Genomic DNA, 21,267 nt, shown 5'->3' with positions numbered 1-21,267 from the left:
TAATGAAAGGGCAGCGTGTGGTGAAGGGAGCATAGCCCCTTGCGACGGCGTGAACAGCAGCTGCAGGGCATGATGTACAGAATGTAGCGGGTGTGGGGGGGACCGGGGACGGTGTCTGTTGATCCTGCGGGTGAGGGGGGGGGGGTGCAGATGGGGAGGGGGGTGGTTAGATGGCACAGGTGGAGATGGGCGGGGGAGTGGGGTTTGGAGGCGCTATGGGTGGGGTAGGGGCAGGGCGTGATGTGGGTTGGGGAGGGGCAGGTGCGGGGCTGTTACGGATGAGGGAGGGGTTCTGGAGGCGCTGCGGGTGGGGAAGGGGCGGGTGCGCCACGGGTGAGGTAGGGTTCCGGAGGCACCGCAGGTGTGGGATGGGCAGGTGAGGGGGTGCGATGGGTTCCGGAGGCGCTGCGGGTGGAGGGGCGGGTGTGTGTCGCGACTGGGGTAGGTGGTCAGGAGGCACCGTGGGTGGGGAAGGGGCGGTGCGGGGGGGACTGTGGATGCGGGAGGGTGTCTGTAGATGCTGTGGGGGGAGGCGGGGCAGATGCGGGGGAGGGCACGGATGGGGAAGGGGGTTGGGAGGTGCTGCGGGTGGTGGAGTAGGGGCCGCGGGTGGTGTAGGGGTCCGGAGGTGCAGCGTGTGGGTGAGGGCTGGGGGTGACGTGGGTGGGGGAGGGCCAGGTGCAGTGGTACGGCGGATGGGGGAGGGGTCCCGGAGGGGCTGCCGGTGGGGGGTGGCGAGGGTGGGGTAGGGGCAGTTGTAGGGGGGGCACGGCTGGGGGAGGGTGTCTGTAGATGCTGCGGGTGGAGAGGGGGTGGATGCGAGCGTAGGGGCAGCGCAGTTGGGGGGGGGGGGGGTTGGGAGGTGCTGCGTGTGGGGGACACGGGTGGTGTAGGGGGTCCGGAGGCGTCGCATGTGGGAGATGGGTGGTGGTGACGCAGGTGGTGTAGGGGCAGGTGCGGCGGATGGGGGAGGGGGTCCGGAGGCGCTGTGGTTGGTGGAGGGGCGGGTGCAGTAGGGGTCAGGAGACGCAGCAGGTGAGGGAGGTGCGGTTGCGGGGGAGCGCGGATGGGGGAGGGTGTCTGTAGATGCTGAGGGGCAGGTGCGGTGGATGGGGTCCAGAGGCACTGCGGGTGGTGGAGGGTCAAGGGAGTGGGGGCCGCGGGTGGTGTAGGGGTTCCGGATGCCCTGTGTGTGGAAGAGGGGTGGGGGTGCCACGGGTGGGGGAGTGGTCCGGAGGTGCTGCGGGTACTGTATCTGTCACTATAGCACTGTTCCGGACAGCCGGGAGCACCGTAGTGTGCGGTGCTCCGGCTGCCACGTAGCCCACTCTGTTAATGCGCAGTCTGCTGCCTCACATCTCACCCCCCACTCACCCCTCTAGCCGCCCAACATCTCCCCCCCTCCAGCTGCTCCACATCTCCCCCCCGCCAGCCACACATCTCCCCCCCCCCCTCCAGCTGCTCCACATCTCCCCCCCCCCCCGCCAGCCACACATCTCCCCCCCTCCAGCTGCTCCACATCTCCCCCCCGCCAGCCACACATCTCCCCCCCTCCAGCTGCTCCACATCTCCCCCCCCCGCCAGCCACACATCTCCCCCCTCCAGCTGCTCCACATCTCCCGCTGCCAGCCTCCCCACATCTCTTCCTCCCCCCCGCCCGCCAGCCAGCCGCCCCACATGCAGCACTGGTCACAGCAGGCAATCATCTTCTCCGGAGCAGGGACCGTCCTGGCTGTACCGTAGCACCGGACGTAGAGCTGCGGGAGGGGTGCGCTGGCAATGGGAGCGCGGAGCGGGGTTACCTCTATCCTCACTGTGACAGGCGGCAGGGTAGAGGCACTGGCGCTCAGGCGGGGAGCGGGTGTGAGACCCGCTTTAGCGCCAGATGAAGAGCCGCCTCCCGGGCTCACATCACCGCCGCGGCACCGGGGGGACGATGGATCCTGCTGGGCCAGCCCTTGGTTAGAAGACTGGGGACATGAGAAGCAGCACTGAGTGTGGCGGCGAGTGACACTCTTGCACGCCAGCGAGGCCGTGCTGAGCGTGCTGATGTGAGGGGTCAAGGGCACGGTGAGCCGGTGCCGCTGTCTCTGTACCCTGCCTGTGCCATGCCAGCTGCTCCTCATCTGCTGCTCCTAGTCTCCTATATATTAGACTCTGTGACTTTGTGCCTGTGTCTCAGATCTGTGAGATCTATGGCTTGACTCCGCCCAGCTATGTGACTCCGCCCAGCGTTAGCAAATGAGGCACAAAGTCACAGATCTGGGCTAATATATAGGAGATAATAATAAAAAGTCACATAAGTGTATATTAATAAATATGACTGCAGTATATCACCTGAACCAGTATATGTAAAGAAAGTCTTTTGGACCTGAATTAAAAGTTGCAATGATGCTTCATAATTTTCAGCCGTGCGTCCACGAACTGAAATAATTGTAAATGGGAGAATCTTAGGAGGTACCTCTGTTAGGGATCACTGTTGAAATGTGCGGTCTCTCCTCTCCTTATGAACATACAAGCCTCATTAGTGTCGAAGACGGCTCAAATGAGCCAAGCGGGCAGTGTCCCAGTGTTAGAAATGCGGACACCGGCACTGTATTGATGTATAATGAATAAATGGTGATGGTATAAAAGGATCAATTATTCCTGTAGTGTGTCATCCGATGGAGAAACTTCTCAGTTGAGAGTGCTGTACTAAGCCGGGTATGCAACGGCTCGATGCAGTGGAAGTACAGATGGTCACGCCACTGGTGAAATATCCATTTGGTTGCGGCTAGACTTCTCCGCTGTGAGCGCTGCACCGATCCGGGTGTGCAACGGCACAATGTAGTGGGAAGGCAGATTGTCACGCCGCTGGTGAAGTGTCCGTTTGGTTGCGGCTAGACTCCAATCGGTATACACAGCTCAAGGGTATCAGGAGAATCTGGCAGTCAAGTGGAATCCTTCAATGGAGTACCTTAACGCGTTTCTCGGCCTGCAGCACCGTGTTAATGTTAATGAGTCCATCATCAGGAGGACACTGAACAACAATGGTGTGCATGGCAGGGTTGCAAGGAAAAAGCCTCTGCTCTCCAAAAAAAACATTGCTGCCTGTCTGCAGTTTGCTAAAGATTACCTGGACAAGCCAGAAGGCTATTGGAACAATGTTTTGTGGACAGACTCCAAAATAGAGCGCTTTGGTTTATATGAGAAGTGTAATTATAAAAGCCTAATACCATCTGTGACCACGGTGGTGGTGGTTGTTGTATCATGGTTTGGGCCTGTTTTGCAGCATCTGGCCCAGGACGACTTGCCATTATTGATGGGACAATGAATTCTGAATTATACCAGAATAGTATAAAGGAAAATGTCAGAACATCTGTCCATGAGATGCATCCCAAGAGAAAGTGGGTCATGCAGCAAGACAACTAATCACAGATTGGTTAAAAACATTCAACCAAATGGTTAAAGACATTCGACCAAAGAATGGTTAAAGAAGAATAAACTTAAAGTTTTGGAATGGCCAAATCAAAGTCCTGACCATAATCCAATCAAAATGTTGTGAAAGGACCTGAAGCCAGCAGTTCATTCATGGAGGAAACCCACCATCATAACAGCTGTTCTGCATGGAGGAATGCGGTACAATTCCTCCAGACTGATGTCCAGAAACATTTCCATGCAGTTATTGCTGCACAAGGGGGTCATACCAGATACTGAAAGCAAATGTTCACATCCTTTTGCCACTCACAGATATGTGATATTGGATTATTTTCTAAAATAAACAATGAGCATGTCTCATTTTTTGTATTATTTGTTTGATTCAGTTCTCTTCGGTTAAATTACTTTTAGAAGTGTGAAAATCTGAGGTCGTTTTTGGCCACGCTGCAGCAGAAACAGAAAATTCTGAAGGATTCACAAACTTTCAAGCACCACTGTATGTCCCACCATTACCCTTTCCCAAATGTTATTCTCACAGAATCAAAAGAAACACATGTCCCCTAAAGGTGCATACACACTTAGCGATATAGTTAACCACTTGCCTGGCATAGTCGCATCAGATGCGACCACACCATGCAGTGCTTTATCTGACCTGGTCGCACAGGATGCAACCAGTCAGATAAACAGTGTTAGCAGCTGCAGGGAAGGGAAACTTCCTCCGCTGCTGCTCTCAGGGACTAGAAGGTCCCTCTGCCTCCCTGCACCCTCCCCTCAGTGTTGCCGTGCTGCCGATCATTGCTGATCGGTCAGCATGTCAGGAGCCCCCACCCAGCAACTGCAGACAATGCAAGCCGCTGGGAAAGTGTAATACAGGTTGAGTATCCCATATCCAAATATTCCGAAATACGGAATATTCCGAAATACGGACTTTTTTGAGTGAGAGTGAGATAGTGAAACCTTTGTTTTTTGATGGCTCAATGTACATAAACTTTGTTTAATACACAAAGTTATTAAAAATATTGTATTAAATGACCTTCAGGCTGCGTGTATAAGGTGTATATGAAACATAAATGATTTGTGTGAATGTAGACACACTTTGTTTAATGCACAAATTTATAAAAAATATTGGCTAAAATTACCTTCAGGCTGTGTGTATAAGGTGTATATGAAACATAAATGCATTCTGTGCTTAGATTTAGGTCCCATCACCATGATATCTCATTATGGAATGCAATTATTCCAAAATACGGAAAAATCCCATATCCAAAATACCTCTGGTCCCGAGCATTTTGGATAAGGGAGACTCAACCTGTACAACCCCCCCAAGCCACCCACAGACCCCCACTGTGTACCTGGCAGCTGTCTTGAGGGTAAAAAGTAACATTGCGATGTTATCGATATCCCAATGTTACCAATCTTCCTGACCAATGTTCCGATGTTTGAGAAAATGATTTTTAAAAATGTAAAAAATTTGGTTTTGTTTTTTTAACTAAAATCATTTTGGATAAGGTTAAATTCATAAATTCATGTTCTTCGCCTAATTCACTAATTTGAAAAAAAAATGACAATTTCGGAGCTGTTTTTTTTGGGGAAAAATCATCAGTTAAGTGATTAAAATAGGATTTTAATTACCTAACGGTAAATCCTTTTATCATAGTCCATAGAAGATGATTGGGTTCCATTTAGTACCGTGGGGTATAGACGGGTCCCTTGGGAGTCATGGGCACTTTAAGAGTTTAATAGTGTAGGCTGGCTCCTCCCTTTATGCCCCTCCTACCAGACTCAGTCTAGAAACTGTGCCCGAGGAGACGGACATACCTTGGGGTAAATTTACTAAGGTCCCGATTTTGACCGAGATGCCGTTTTTTCATCAAAGTGTCATCTCAGTAATTTACTAAGCAATAATCACGGCAGTGATGAGGGCATTCGTAATTTTTTGCAAGTCCAAGAAAAAAATTACGAATGAATACACCATCGGTCAAAACGCGGCTGTTTAAGTATGAATCTCGGTAATTTACTAAGAAGTGCAAAGCAAAAAAAAAACAAACACTGCCGTGAAAAATTACAACTCGTAAAAAAGTGCTAAAAAAAAACAGACCTGCTTTTTTTTTCCGTGATTGGATAGGCATGCAGGGATCCATGAGATCCGTGCATGTATATCAGTGGGAAGGGGTGGGAAAGTTGTTATTTTATTAAAAAAAATTGCGTGGGGTCCCCCCTCCTAAGCATAACCAGCCTCGGGCTCTTTGAGCCGATCCTGGTTGCAGAAATATGGGGAAAAAATTGACAGGGGTTCCCCCATATTTAAGCAACCAGCATCGGGCTCTGCGCCTGGTCCTGGTTCCAAAAATACGGGGGACAAAAAGAGTAGGGGTCCCCCGTATTTTTAAAACCAGCACCGGGCTCCACTAGCTGGACAGATAATGCCACAGCCGGGGGTCACTTTGATATAGTGCCCTGCGGCCGTGGCATCAAAAATCCAACTAGTCACCCCTGGCCGGGGTACCCTGGGGGAGTGGGGACCCCTTCAATCAAGGGGTCCCCCCCCCAGCCACCCAAGGGCCAGGGGTGAAGCCCGAGGCTGTCCCCCCCCCATCCAATGGGCTGCGGATGGGGAGGCTGATAGCCTTTTGTGATAATGAAAATATATTGTTTTTAGTAGCAGTACTACAAGGCCCAGCAAGCCTCCCCCGCATGCTGGTACTTGGAGAACCACAAGTACCAGCATGCGACGGAAAAACGGGCCCGCTGGTACCTGTAGTACTACTACTAAAAAAATACCCAAAAAAAGACAAGACACACACACACCGTGAAAGTAAAGATTTATTACATACATGCACACAAACATACATACATACTTACCTTATGTTCACACGCAGGTCGGTCCTCTTCTCCAGTAGAATCCAAGGGGTACCTGTTGAATAAATTCTACTCACCAGATCGCGGGTCCCAGGGTCCTCGGGGCATCCATTTGTAATCCACGTACTTGCATAAAATAAGAAAACGGAAAGCCGAGCCACGAACTGAAAGGGGCCCCATGTTTTCACATGGGCCCCCTTTCCTCGAATGCCAGAAACCCACTCTGACTGATGTCTAAGTGGGTTTCTTCAGCCAATCAGGGAGCGCCACGTTGTAGCACTCTCCTGATCGGCTGTGTGCTCCTGTACTGAGTGACAGGCGGCACACGGCAGTGTTACAATGTAGCGCCTATGCGCTCCATTGTAACCAATGGTGGGAACTTTCTGCCCTGCGGTTGACCTAAAGTGACGTCACCGCTGAGCAGAAAGTTCCCACCATTGGTTACAATGGAGCGCATAGGCGCTACATTGTAACACTGCCGTGTGCCGCCTGTCACTCAGTACAGGAGCACACAGCCGATCAGGAGAGTGCTACAACGTGGCGCTCCCTGATTGGCTGAAGAAACCCACTTAGACATCAGTCAGAGTGGGTTTCTGGCATTCGGGGAAAGGGGGCCCATGTGAAAACATGGGGCCCCTTTCAGTTCGTGGCTCGGCTTTCCGTTTTCTTATTTTATGCAAGTACGTGGATTACAAATGGATGCCCCGAGGACCCTGGGACCCGCGATCTGGTGAGTAGAATTTATTCAACAGGTACCCCTTGGATTCTACTGGAGAAGAGGACCGACCTGCGTGTGAACATAAGGTAAGTATGTATGTATGTTTGTGTGCATGTATGTAATAAATCTTTACTTTCACGGTGTGTGTGTCTTGTCTTTTTTTGGGTATTTTTTTAGTAGTAGTACTACAGGTACCAGCGGGCCCGTTTTTCCGTCGCATGCTGGTACTTGTGGTTCTCCAAGTACCAGCATGCGGGGGAGGCTTGCTGGGCCTTGTAGTACTGCTACTAAAAACAATATCTTTTCATTATCACAAAAGGCTATCAGCCTCCCCATCCGCAGCCCATTGGATGGGGGGGACAGCCTCGGGCTTCACCCCTGGCCCTTGGGTGGCTGGGGGGGGGGACCCCTTGATTGAAGGGGTCCCCACTCCCCCAGGGTACCCCGGCCAGGGGTGACTAGTTGGATTTTTGATGCCACGGCCGCAGGGCACTATATCAAAGTGACCCCCGGCTGTGGCATTATCTGTCCAGCTAGTGGAGCCCGGTGCTGGTTTTAAAAATACGGGGGACCCCTACTCTTTTTGTCCCCCGTATTTTTGGAACCAGGACCAGGCGCAGAGCCCTATGCTGGTTGCTTAAATATGGGGGAACCCCTGTCATTTTTTTACCCATATTTCTGCAACCAGGATCGGCTCAAAGAGCCCGAGGCTGGTTATGCTTAGGAGGGGGGACCCCACGCAATTTTTTTTAAGGATTTTACAGTGTTTAATTTAAAAAAAAAAAAAAAAAAAAAATGAACCCCAGCACGGATCACACAGATCCGGCCGAGATTCATTGTAAAAAAGTCGGCAGTGTTTTGCTAATCACTGCCGTAAAAAACTGAAAAAAAAAACGAATGACATCAACATCGGAAAACCCGAAAAGGCAAAATACGGCAGCTTAGTAAATCCATCGTAACAAATTCAAAAAGTTGCAGTTTTACACTTTCGATGTCATTCGTGATTATTCTCCCACCAAATCGGGAGACTTACGAATCTTAGTAAATTTACCCCCTTGAGAGAAGGAAATACACAGATAGTGGCAAGATTCACACCAGCTCACACGAATTAAAAACCATGCTGACCATCACGCAACATGGAAAAATCATGCTATGCGACATGGAGAAACCATGCGAACCAGCATGCAACTTGAAGAAAGCAAGCGAATCAGCATGAAACATGAAGTAACCATGCCAACCGGCATGCAACATTAAAGAAACCATGCTAACCAGCAGGAACATGAAGAAAATAGGATTTTAATTACCTACCGGTAAATCCTTTTCTCGTAGTCCGTAGAGGATGCTGTGGTCCACATTAGTACCACGGGGTATAGACAGGTCCACTAGGAGCCATGGGCACTTTAAAAAATTTATAGTGTGGGCTGGCTCCCCCCTCTATGCCTCTCCTACCAGACTCAGTCTAGAAACTGTGCCAGAGGAGTCTACAACTTCGATAGAAGGATTTAACACAGATAGTGGCGAGATTCATACCAGCTCACACAAACAAGGCAAACCAATCTAACTAGCTTGAAAATACTCAGCAACAGCTGAATAAAATGACTGAACCAAGTAATAACGCAGTACTTAACTAAGAACAAAGCAGTACTGAACTAAGTAACCACTGCAGGATAACGAAGCGCTGGGCGGGCGCCCAGCATCCTTTACGGACTACGAGAAAAGGATTTACAGGTAGGTAATTAAAATACTATTTTCTCTTTCGTCCTATAGGATGCTGGGGTCCACATTAGTACCATGGGGGTGTACCAAAGCTCCCAGAACGGGAGGGAGAGCGCGGAGGCTCCTGCAGAACCGACTGACCAAACTTTAGGTTCTCAGAGGCCAAAGTATCGAACTTGTAGAACTTTGCAAACATGTTCGACCCAGACCAAGTAGCCGCTCGGCAAAGCTGTAAAGCCGAAACACCCCGGGGCAGCCGCCCAGGAATGACCCACCTTACGAGTAGAGTGAGCCTTAACAGATCTTGGACACGGCAATCCTGCCGTAGAATACACATGCTGGATAGTGAACCTGATCCAGCGAGAAATCGTCTGCTTAGAAGCAGGACACCCACATTTCTTGGGATCATACAGGACAAACAGAGTCCGATTTTCTGTGACGAGCAGTCCTCTTCACATAAATCTTCAGAGCCCTTACAACATCCAAGGACTTTGATGGAATTGAGGAGTCAGTAGCAACTGGCACCACAATCGGTTGGTTGATATAAAAAGCCGACACAACCTTTGGAAGGAATTGCTGTTGTGTCTGGAGCTCAGCTCTATCTTAATGGAAGATCAAGTAGGGACTTTTACAAGACAAACCCCCTAACTCCGACACACATCTAGCAGAAGCCAAGGCCAACAAAGTGACAGCCTTCCATGTGAGAAACTTGACCTCAACCTCCTGTAGAGGTTTGAACCAATCTGATTGGAGAAACTGCAACACCACATTAAGATCCCAGGGTACCGTAGACGGCACAAAGGGAGGCTGGATGTGCAGAACCCTTTTCAAAAAAATATGAACCTCAGGGAGCGAAGCCAGCTGTTTCTGGAAGAAAATGGATAAGGCCAAAATCTGGACCTTTACGGATCCCAAACGCAGGTCCATATCCACACCTGCTTGCAGGAAGAGGAGAAACCATCCCAGTTGAAACTCCACCGTAGGAAACTTTTTGGATTCACACCAAGACACATACTTTTTCCAAATGCGATGGTAATGTCTAGACGTAACTCCTTTCCTAGCCTGTATCAGGGTAGGAATAACCTAGTTCGGAATGCCCTTCCGAGCTAATATCTGGCGTTCAACCTCCATGCCGTCAAATGTAGCCGTGGTAAGTCTTGATAAGCGAATGGCCCCTGTTGCAGCAGATCCTCCCGAAGAGGAAGAGGCCTCGTATCTTCCAGCAGTAGATCCAGAAGATCCGCGTACCAAGCCCTACTTGGCCAGTCCGGAGCAATGAGGATTGCCTGAACCCTTGTTCTCTTTATGAGTTTTAGAATCCTTGGAAAGAGTGGAAGTGGTGGAAACACGTACACTGACTGGAACACCCACAGAGTCACCAGGTCATCCACCGCCACTGCTTGCGGGTCTCTTGACCTGGAACAGTACCTCCGAAGCTTCTTGTTGAGACGGGAGGCCATCATGTCTATTTGGGGTACACCCCAAAGATTTGTCACCTCCGTGAACACCTCTGGATGGAGGCCCCACTCTCCTGGATGGAGATCGTGTCTGCTGAGGAAGTCCGCTTCCCAGTTGTCCACTCCTGGAATGAAGATTGCTGACAGCACCAGCGCGTGTCTTTCTGCTCAGAGCATGATTCTTTTTACCTCTGACATTGCAGCTCTGCTCTTTGTTCCGCCCTGTCGGTTTAAGTAGGCCACCGTCGTTACATTGTCCGACTGCACCTGAATGGCCCGATCTTGCAGAAGATGTGCCGCTTGTAGAAGACGGTTGTACACGGCTCTTAGTTCCAGAATGTTTATTGGAAGACTGGATTCCAGGCTTGACCACCTTCCTTGGCAGGTTTCCCCTTGAGTGACTGCACCCCAACCCCGGAGACTTGCATCCGTGGTTAGAAGGATCCAGTCCTGAATCCCGAACCTGCGGCCCTCCAGAAGGTGAGACATTTGCAGCCACCAGAGGAGTGAAATCCTTGCTTCTGGCGACATACGTATCCTCAGGTGCATATGTAGGTGAAACCCCGACCACTTGTCTAGGAGATCCAGTTGGAAGGGTCAAGCATGGAATCTTCCGTACTGCAGAGCCTCGTAGGAGGCAACCATCTTCCCCAGAAGGCGAATGCACTGATATACCGATACCCGGGCTGGCTTCAGGACATCCCGGACCACTGTTTGAATCACCAATGCTTTTTCCTCTGGTAGAATCTCCCTCTGCACTTCCGTGTCGAGGATCATCCCCAGGAAACACAATATCCTTGTCGGCTCCAAATGTGACTTTGGAAGGTTCAGAATCCAACCATGTTCCCAGAGCAGATGAGTCGTGAGAGCAATGGACTGCAACAACGTCTCCCTGGTCGACGCCTTTATCAGCAGATCATCCAGATATGGAATTATGTTCACTCCCTGTCTGCGGAGAACCATCATCTCTGCCATCACCTTGGTGAACACCCTCAGTGCCGTGGAGAGACCGAATGGTAGTGCCTGAAACTGATAGTGACTGTCTAACAGTGCAAACCTTAGATAAGCCTAGGGTGGCGGCCAAATCGGAATATGGAGGTACGCATCCTTGATATCCAGGGATACCAGAAACTCCCCCTCCTCCAGACCTGAGATCACCACTCTCAGAGACTCCATTTTGAACTTGAACTCCTTCAGATAAGGGTTTAACGATTTCAAGTTCAAAATCGGTCTGACCGAACCATCCGGTTTCGGTACCACGAAAAGGTTCAAATAGTAACCCTTGTTTTGCATATGCGGTCAAACTGTAGTGATGACCGCTGACCTTCCCAATTTTTTAATGGCTTCCTGTAGGACAGCCCTGTCTGTCAGTAATGCTGGCAAGCCTGATTTGAAGATTTGAAGACTCGGTGAGGCGGGAGTTCTTGAAACTCCAGTCTGTACCCCTGGGACACAATATCCTGTACCCAGGGGTCCAGCCGGATGACACCCAGACGTGGCTGAAACGCCTGAGCCTTGCACCCACCAGACCGTCCTCCAGGCTGTGCGGTCCACCATCATGCTGAGGATTTTGGGGCGCCAGAAGCATGCTTCTGGTCCTGGGAGCCTGCAAGTGCAGGCTTTTTGGATTTTGCACGCCCACCTCTAAAGAAAGTAGTAGGGGGCTTGGACTTTTTTGTCTTAGTGGTCCGAAAGGACTGCGATGCGGATGAAGAAAAGGGTTTCTTCGTAGAAGGTGTAGCTGAGGGAAGAAAAGGTGACTTACCCGCGGTTGCCATGGAAATCCACACATCCAACGCTTCCCAAAACAGAGCCTGACCTGTGTATGGTAGGTTCTCCACACTTCTCCTGGATTCCGCGTCTGCCGACCATTGGCGTAGCCAGAGTCCCCTGCGAGCTGAGACAGACATGGAAGATATCCGTGCATTCAGCGTACCCAGGTCCTTCATGGATTCCACCATGAACCGCGCAGAATCCTGTATGTTACATAAAAAACAGTTCAATGTTTCTTCTATCCATTGTATTTAAATCTTCTAGTAACGTGCCTGACCACTTTACTATAGCTTTTGAGATCCATGCACAGGCAATAGTAGGCCTTAATGCCACCCCTGAAGCAGTGTATATGGATTTGAGCATAGTGTCAATCTTACGATCAGCCAGTTCTTTTAACGCGGTAGATCCAGGGACAGGTAAAACCACTTACCCATTTGGATACAGAGGCGTCAACTATGGGTGGGTTTTCCCATCTTTTTCTATCATCCTCCGGGAAGGGAAAAGCAACCAGAACCCTCTTGGGGATCTGGAATTTTTTCTCTGGGGATTCCCAGGACTTTTCTAATAAAGTGTTTAATTCTTTAGACGCAGGGAAAGTTAGCAAGGCTTTTTTTATTATCTGAAACCTCCTCAACCTGTTCAGGTGTTGTGTCAGAAATGTTTAATACATCTCTAATAGCCTCAATCATGAGCTGCATCCCCTTAGCCAGGGATGCCGCCCCCCTTAGCACATCCCCATCACCGTCAGCTGTGTCAGAGTCGGTATCCGTGACATCTTGCATAATCTGTGCAAGTGCATGTTTCTGTCGGTATATGCCAGGGGATTTTAAAGGAATAGGAACAGAACCTGACCAAACTGCCATAAAACCTGAGTTTCAGTCTCAGTATGAGCTACCCTAGTAGAGATCTGAGAGATCATTCCCTTAATAGAGGTCAACCACTCAGGCTCAGTAATAGGGATCTGAGACAATACATTACATTCCTGTGTACATGGAATGGACTCCTCTGGAGAAGAAATGTCCTCTGCAGCATAAGACACAGAGGGGGTAATTCAAAGTTGATCGTAGCAGGAAATTTGTTAGCAGTTGGGCAAAACCAGGGTGGTCATTTCCGAGTTGATCGCTCGCTAGCAGTTTTTATCAGCCGTGCAAACGCTATGTCGCCGCCCACTGGGAGTGTATTTTAGCTTAGCAGAAGTGCGAACGAAAGGATTGCAGAGCGGCTACAAAATAATTGTGTGCAGTTTCAGAGTAGCTTCAGACCTACTCAGCGCTTGCGATCACTTCAGACTGTTCAGTTCCTGTTTTGATGTCACAAACACGCCCTGCGTTCGCCCAGCCATGCCTGCGTTTTTGCTGGCATGCCTGCGTTTTTCCGAACACTCCCTGAAAACGGTCAGTTGACACCCAGAAACGCCCACTTCATGTCAATCACTCTGCGGCCAGCAGTGCGACTGAAAAGCTTTGCTAGACCCTATGTGAAACGACATCATTCGTTGTAATAGTACGCCGCATGTGCGCATTGCTCCGCATACGCAGAAGTGCCGTTTTTTTGCCTCACCGCTGCACAGCGAACGAATGCAGCTAGCGATCAACTCGGAATGACCACCCATGTGCCCTGATATAACATTTGTAGAGAGAGTTAGATTTGGGTGGCTGCCTTATTTTTACACTGCAATTTAGATTTCAGTTTGAATACACCCCACCCAAATTTAACTCTCTCTGCACGTTTTATATCTGGCCCCCCCTGCAGTACACATGGTTTATGCCCAACTGCTAACAAATCTGCTGCTGCGATCAACTCTGAATTACCCCCAGAGTCCCTAGACATGACTATGTGAGAAAACAAACACCTACACACACACACAGGAAAATGTCAGATACAGTTTCCCTCCCAAGAATGCCACAGAGAAGCAGAGAGCTTGGAGCCAGCACACACACAGCGCTACCTTAGGTAGATATAATACAACTACCTGGCGCTGACTGTGTAACTTAATAGACTACACAGTTATTTCACAGCCTCCCCCCCCCCCCTTCTACAACCCCCTGGTACCGCATAGAATAGCTGGAGTTGCGTGGAGGGACAACTCTCCCTGTCAGCGTCTCTGTACTGGATCGGCAGGCAGGAAAATTACGCTGCACACTGCTGGGTCCGCTCTGAGGAGAAACTCCGCCCCTTGAACATGGCACTGCTTCCCGCTCTTCACTTCTTTATACTGGCCTAAGGAATTATGCTGGCAGAGTTACTGAGGTCTCTGCCAGCCTTGGTTACCAGTGTAGAGTATATGTGCTGGCTCAGGGTGCCCCTCACAGCACCGCACAGTGTACCGCTGAGCCTCGGGAGCGCAGTTAGTACTGCGCTCCCACCCTGTTGCCGCCATCTTCACACCGGCTCCCCACTTGCTGTGGGGGCCGGTGACTCACTCGCCGCCCTAATCTTCGGCTCTGTTAGGGGGTGGCGGCATGCTGTGGGAGTGTGCGGTTAACCATCATCACCCTCAGGAGCTCAGTGTCCTGTCAGCAGAGATAATGGCCATTAACCTCTCAGGGTTGGACACTACTCCCCCCCTAAGTCCCTCGAAGCAGGGAGGCTGTTGCCAGCAGCTTCCCTGTGTGTAAACTCTAATTAAAAAAATAAAATTAGAAAAACTCCTATGGAGCTCCCCTAGCTGTGACCGGCTCCTCCAGGCACATTTTCTAAACTGAGTCTGGTGGGAGGGGCATAGAGGGAGGAGCCAGCCCACACTATTAAACTCTTAAAGTGCCAGTGGCTCCTAGTGGACTCATCTATACCCCATGGTACTAATGTGGACCCCAGCATCCTCTAGGACATAAGAGAAACCATGTTAACCAGCATGCAACATGAAGAAACCATGCTAAGCAGCATGCAACATGAAGAAACCATGCTAACCAGCAGGAACTAGAAGAAACCATGCTAATCAGCAGGAAAAAGGAACAGCAACAACTGTACCAATAAGTAACCAAGCAACAATGCAGGAAAATGAAGTGCTGGGCAGGAGTCCAGCATCCTCTACGAACTACGAGAAAAGGATTTATCGGTAGGTAATTAAAATCCTATTTTCTCTTAAGTCCTAGAGGATACTGGGGTTCCATTTAGTACCATGGAGATGCACCAAAGCTCCCAGTGCAGGAGGGAGAGCGCGAAGGCTATTGCAGAACAGATTGATCAACCTGAAGGTCCTCAGAGGCCAAAGTTTCGAACTTGTAGAACTTGGCAAATGTGTTCGACCCTGACCAAGTAGCTGCTCGACAAAGCCGTAAAGCCGAGACACCCCGGGCAGCCGCCGAGGAAGAACCGACTTTATGAGTAGAGTGGGCCTTAACAGATTTTGGACATGGCCAGCCTGCCGTAGAATAAGCATGCTGGATAGTAAACCTGATCCAACGAGAAATCGTCTGCTAAGAAACAGGACACCCAACCTGTGTCCTCTCACCCCTGCTCTTCTCCCTGTACACAAATGACTGCACCTCAGAGGCGCAATCAGTAAAGATCATCAAATTCGCCGATGACACCACCGTCATCGGCCTCATCAAGGACGGGGACAAATCGGCCCCATTGGTCCAGTGGTGCATCCACAACAACCTTGAGCTCAACCCCCTCAAAACTGTCGAGATGATAGTGGACTTCAGGAAGAAGTCATCTAGTGCACCTCCGTTAACAATTGCTGACAGTGTGGTATCGCTAGTGGACTCCTTCAAGTTTCTAGGGACCACAATCTCCCGGGACCTTAAATGGGGGTCCAATGCTGACGCCACTGTTGGGAAAGTGCAGCAGAGGTTGTTCTTCCTCAGGCAACTAAGGAAGTTCAACATCCCACAGAAGCTTCTGCTCCTCTTCTACTCCGCGATTGTGGAGTCGGTACTGTGCTCCTCGATACTGGTATGGTACAGCTCCGCCAGCGCGAGGGACAAATGCAGGCTCCAAAAGGTGGTCAGAACCGCAGAGAAGATCATCGGGGCCAACCTTCCCTCAGTCCAGGACCTATACCCTTCCAGAGCTAAAAAGCAGGCAACGAATATAGTAAAAGACTAGCTACACCCTGGCCACAGCATGTTTATCTTGCTTACTTCAGGCAGGTGTTACAGGGCCGTCCCCGCCAGGTCCACCAGAAGCCTCAAAAGTTTCTTTCCCCAAGCGGTCCGCCTGCTGAATTCCTGAACATTGACTGACTAGACGTACATGTAACTAACTTGTGTCCCTACGGTATACCTATATGTGTGACTTTACTTGCCCCCCCCCCCCCCCCCACCACCTGCTTACCAAGAAAGCTGATTCTGATTGGGATCATAAAGGACGAATAAAGCATCCAACTTCCTGTGACGAGAGGTTCTCTTTACATAAATCTTCAAAGCTCTCACAACATCCAAGGACTTTGATGTGATTGAGGAGTCAGTAGATACTGGCACTACAGTAGGTTGGTCGATATAAAAAGCCGACCCAACCTTTTGAAGAAATTGCTGACACGCGCTGAGCTCAGCCCTATCTTCATGGAAAATCAAGTAGGGGCTCTTGTAGGACAATGCCCCCAATTTTGACACACGCCTAGCAGATGCCAACACCAACAGTGTCACAGCCTTCCAATTAAGAAACTTGACCTCAACCTCCTATAGAGTTTCGAACCAATCCGATTGCAGGAACTGCAGCACCACATTAAGATCCCACGGTGCCGTAGGAGGCACAAAAGGTGGTTGGATGTGCAGAACCCCTTTGAAGAAAGTCTGAACCTCAGGGAGAGCAGCCAATTGTTTCTGGAAGAAAATGGACAGGGCCGAAATTTGGACTTTTATGGAGCCCAAGCGTAGGCCCACATCCACACCTGCTTGCAAAAAGAGAAACAGTCCCAGTTGTAACTCCACCGTAGGAAACTTCTTGGATTCACTCCAAGACACATATTTTTTCCAAATCCGATGGTAATGTTTAGACGTTACTCCCTTCCTAGCCTATATCTGGGTAGGAATGACCTTTCTCGGAATGCCCTTCCGAGATAAAATCAGGCGTCCATGCCGTCAAACGTAGCTGCGGTAAGTCTTGATAAGCAAACGGCCCCTGTGTAAGAAGGTCTTTGTGAAGAAGAAGAGGCCTCGGATCCTCCAGCAGTAATTCCAGAAGATCCGGAGCAATGAGGATTGCCTGAACTCTTGTGCTTTTTATTAGTTTGAGAATCCTTGGGATGAGCAGAAGTGGAGGGAACACCCACGGAGTTACCAGGGCATCCACCGCCACTGCCTGTGGGTCTCTTGACCTGGAACAGTACCTCCAAAGCTTCTTGTTGAGGCGAGAGGCCATCATGTCTATCTAAGGTACACCCCATCGGCTTGTTACCTCTGCGGATACCTCCGGATAGAGGTCCCATTCTCCTGGATGGAGATCGTGTCTGCTGAGGAAGTCTGCTTCCCAGTTGTCCACTCCCAGAATGAAGATTGCTGACAGTGCCAGCGCGTGTCTCTCTTGTCAAAGTCGAAAAATATTGCAGTACATACATTACGTACAAACTACGCACAGATGGCCTCCGTGCGCGTACTTGCTCTGCCGTGCGTGCGCATATTCGCAATTTGCGTATGGTCGCTCCCGCAGACCTGCGTATTAGCGCGTGGTATGAGTATTTACGGTAGAGTTTGTGAACACATGGAAAAGCCATCAAGACACATTACATATTTAATCCAAATAGTGCACATTTTACACATAGCCTCCCTGCACTACAGCAGCAAGTTACAGCAGTTTAAATGGTTTCAGAACAAAGGGATTCACCTTTACAAGATAGGAGGGGACAGAACAAGGTTATAAGGTGGTGTTTGGTATCCAGCTGTAGGGTATTTTAAGGGTAACATTCTGGTGTTGGTTTGAGGAAGATTGCATGTTCCTGCGGATAGTTATGTGCAGGAGCAGAATATAGATATAAACTGTATTTACTGTACATTATGTATGCGGCGGGAATCCAGAGGAGACCACCCACAAGAGCAGTTGGAACAGACATCGCCCACCTATTCAAACCGACCTATGACCTCTCCTGTACTGTAAATGACCATCCCTGTGTCCAATGGACAAAGAGATTACAGTATCCATTGTGTTAAGTTTTGGATGAATTGTATAAAGAGAGCCTGCTGCAGGCCTGGTCAGACACAAGACTCACAAAGTTATCTATTAGATGACCGAGGACCGGACCGGGTAGCGCGGCGAATCCAATCACGTATGTACCATTGAATGTAGCCCTTATTCTGTTGTATTGTATTGTTTGTATTGTAACCCCCTTTCAGCAATAATACGCTGTGGTGTCAGAACCCAGTGGTTTAACTACAGACTGGTGTCGTGTCTTTCTTTCCCTGCTAAGGTTTAAAGTGTATTAGTATCGCATTGCATTGCTGTATAAGGTTTAAAGTGTATTCATTGGGTGTGTACGCGCTGTGTGTACTTTGTACCGTCAGCGCGGCGTTTGTACACAAAGTCCGTACGCAGTACGGGACTCTTTACGCTAATAGCGTAAAAAGTACGTAGAGTGTGTATTAAGTATAGCGGCCGCAGCGGCTCCATGGTAAAGTGTATTTAAGGTGTGTTTAAGGTAGCGCTTTCATTCCAGTATATAAATCAGCATTCTTAATTGGGGGCTCCGTCCAGTTTTCCACATACTCACAGCCTAACAGGTCACAGCAGACTTAATCTATCAGCAAAAGGGCGGACAGAAAGTATCCTACGTATCCTTTTCCTGGTCGATGGATGCACTGAAAACCCTATTTATTTGCTGATTAGATGGCGTCTGCTCTGTATGGTTTGTAGAGATGCTGGGAGAACCCGTAAAGTAAACAAAACAAAAAAAAGCTATTTAAAAATCTGTGAATTTTTTTTGGCGCCAAAAGCGTACACAGCACCCATACTCTTTGTATACCCTCACATTGTTGCCATAACACTCAGATTGCTAGATTCATTTAGATCTGTGTGAAACCGGTTACAATTGTTGCTATATAGTTAAAACTAAAATAAATGTTTAAGGAAGTAAGCGTAAAGCACAAACGCAGTCTGGCCTGGTTGTAAAGGTTTATACATAAAGAAACTGTGTTGTGTTTAGTGGGCAATAGTAGTTAGTATTGCTCACATCTATAGAAGTTGTGTGATCTGTTTTATTGCGTACGCACATTGGTACACGTGGTACGGAACGTGAGGACAGCGTACAAAAACATGCACGTGGCGCAAGGCCGCACACGTGGCATAGAGGTACGCACGGTTGCGTAATTACGCAAGCTTGCGTAGGGTTGTGTGCACATAATAAAATTACACAATAGTTTGTTTAGTTTAAAGGTGGGACAGTAGCCACGCTACGAAAGCACAAAACTACCCGGTTTCTAAAAAAAAAAAAAATTAGTATAAAAAAAATTTAGTGCAAAAAAATAATAATTTTTCATTGCCTCTGGGGTAAAGCTGCCAACCTGAATGAATCCAAATTTTCTGTACAGAAAACAAAGTATATTTGAGTGAGCGAATGTAAGAGTGAACGTATTGAACTCCAGAAATCGGGTCCCGTGGTACACCAAGTAAATAGAGGCTTGGTGGCGTGAGGCGGCTGACTCACGTTAATATAGATTGAAATACGCAAATCGTGAGGTGATTTGCAAAGGAACGTGATAGTGCATAAGTATTGCGAAGTGTTGAAGTAAAAAGGTTTTTGTATTACGCTCAGGGCTGAGGGTCGCAGTTTGTACATCGACCCGTGGTTGTACGGCAGATAGGTAACAAGTACCTATACGCTGTGCGATTGGACCGCGCATTTGTGGGTGCGATATATATATAGCACAACTGGATACCCCTTTACGAGCTTTTGCGTAAAATCGCGGTATCATTAGCGCTGTATAGAGCATACGCAAGTGTGATTTGTGTATAAGGTTATAGGGAGTTTTCGCTGGTCTCTCTCAGGAAAATCTCCAGCGGTGTATATTTACTGGAATAGGTAAGTCACTCCTAAACACTTCCAGTAAATAGAAACCAGATAGAGCCTCGCTGGGTTCGCGGTGTTCACTATTGCAGTGAGTCATGGTACTCAGTGGAGAAGGAGCGAGTGAAAGCGCTAGATGTTTTTCACCGTCTATCTGCGGTGTGCATTGGGGATTGCGTTTATTGGCAAAAAGTCCGCAATGGGATCCAATTGCACAAGCAGTGGGCGTTCAGTAGCTAGGGTTCAGGCTGTAGAAGTGGGACCGAAAAGGTCAGTTTTGCGACCGAGAGGGTCAGCAAGGTTTATTATGTGTGAAAAGTATGGTTCACACACGGAGGCTTTTTGCAATGAATGGGTATGTATGAGTAACCAAGATAGGGAACCATTCCCTAGGTTGGGCAGATTTGAACCAGAGGTATTGCAGAACTTAACGATAAGGATATGTCTGATAAAATCCTGGAGACAAAGGATTAGACATACAGATTGTTTAAATTTATGGCAGCAAGAGGGGGATGTGCAAAGGGAATTAGCTTGCGCAGCAGGTTCCAAACCTAGCGGGAAAACAATGGTGACCGCACCACCACCATATATTGTGGGGGAGAAAGTGGCTACAGACAATGGTACATTGGTACAGGATAGGAGAGTAATTGATAAATGTACTAACGCTAACCCTTGCCAGTTGTATCCTGTTTTAAATTTTCCCCAGGACTGCGAGCAGGAAGATGAGCCATGCACGATATCGGCACTCTCTCTAGCAGCCACCATACAAGACACTCAGGTGGGCACGGCTCAACCAACAAGAGCAGTAACAAGGCCCCCTAGCGGAGGGATAAGTGAGGTCGTGTCCACAGGTAAGTATGGTACCATACATTATGCAGAGACAATAGCTCCTCACATTGTAGAATCAAACCAGAATGATGTAATTGAATGAAATCCTGTCAGGGTGATTGCAGTCCCCAATGGGAAGACTGACGCTCAGGGAGTCATGAAACATTGCCATGCACTGTCCCTGGTCCCGAGCAGAGTTAAGGTCAATTATGTCAGAATTTCCCGATCCCAGAAAAGATCTAATCGCATGCCAGAGGTTCATCAAAGAGTTAGGTAAAGCCAACGAACCCACGAACAAAGATTGGTGAATAGTGCTACGGGTATGTTTACCCTCAAATATTGACTCAGCAAAATTCATAACCGATTGTAAGTTAGACGCAGAAGTACCTCTCACTGATGAATACAATCAGGAGAATGTACGGCAAATCAATCTGCAATTAGGAGTATATTTCCCTACTGTTGTCAAATGGAAAAAAATCTTTTCCATAAGACAAAAAGAAGGTGAAATGGCATCCGAATATTTCCATCGAGCACTGCAGGAAATATCTAGATACACT

At 48.9% G+C, this 21,267-nt stretch overlaps 1 protein-coding gene and 1 long non-coding RNA gene across 2 annotated transcripts in view; one reads left to right on the top strand and one right to left on the bottom strand.

The window, feature by feature from the left end:
• Positions 1–21,267, bottom strand: part of LOC134922745 (uncharacterized) — a 91,249-nt gene that overhangs the window by 18,379 nt on the left and 51,603 nt on the right. The window lies entirely within an intron of this gene.
• Positions 1–21,267, top strand: part of LOC134922728 (cytochrome P450 3A12-like) — a 157,445-nt gene that overhangs the window by 118,432 nt on the left and 17,746 nt on the right. The gene's annotated exons all lie outside the window — the stretch shown is intronic.

Source organism: Pseudophryne corroboree, chromosome 1 (assembly GCF_028390025.1).
Source record: "Pseudophryne corroboree isolate aPseCor3 chromosome 1, aPseCor3.hap2, whole genome shotgun sequence".
NCBI lineage: Eukaryota > Metazoa > Chordata > Amphibia > Anura > Myobatrachidae > Pseudophryne > Pseudophryne corroboree.
This window is presented reverse-complemented; position numbering and strand designations above follow the sequence as displayed.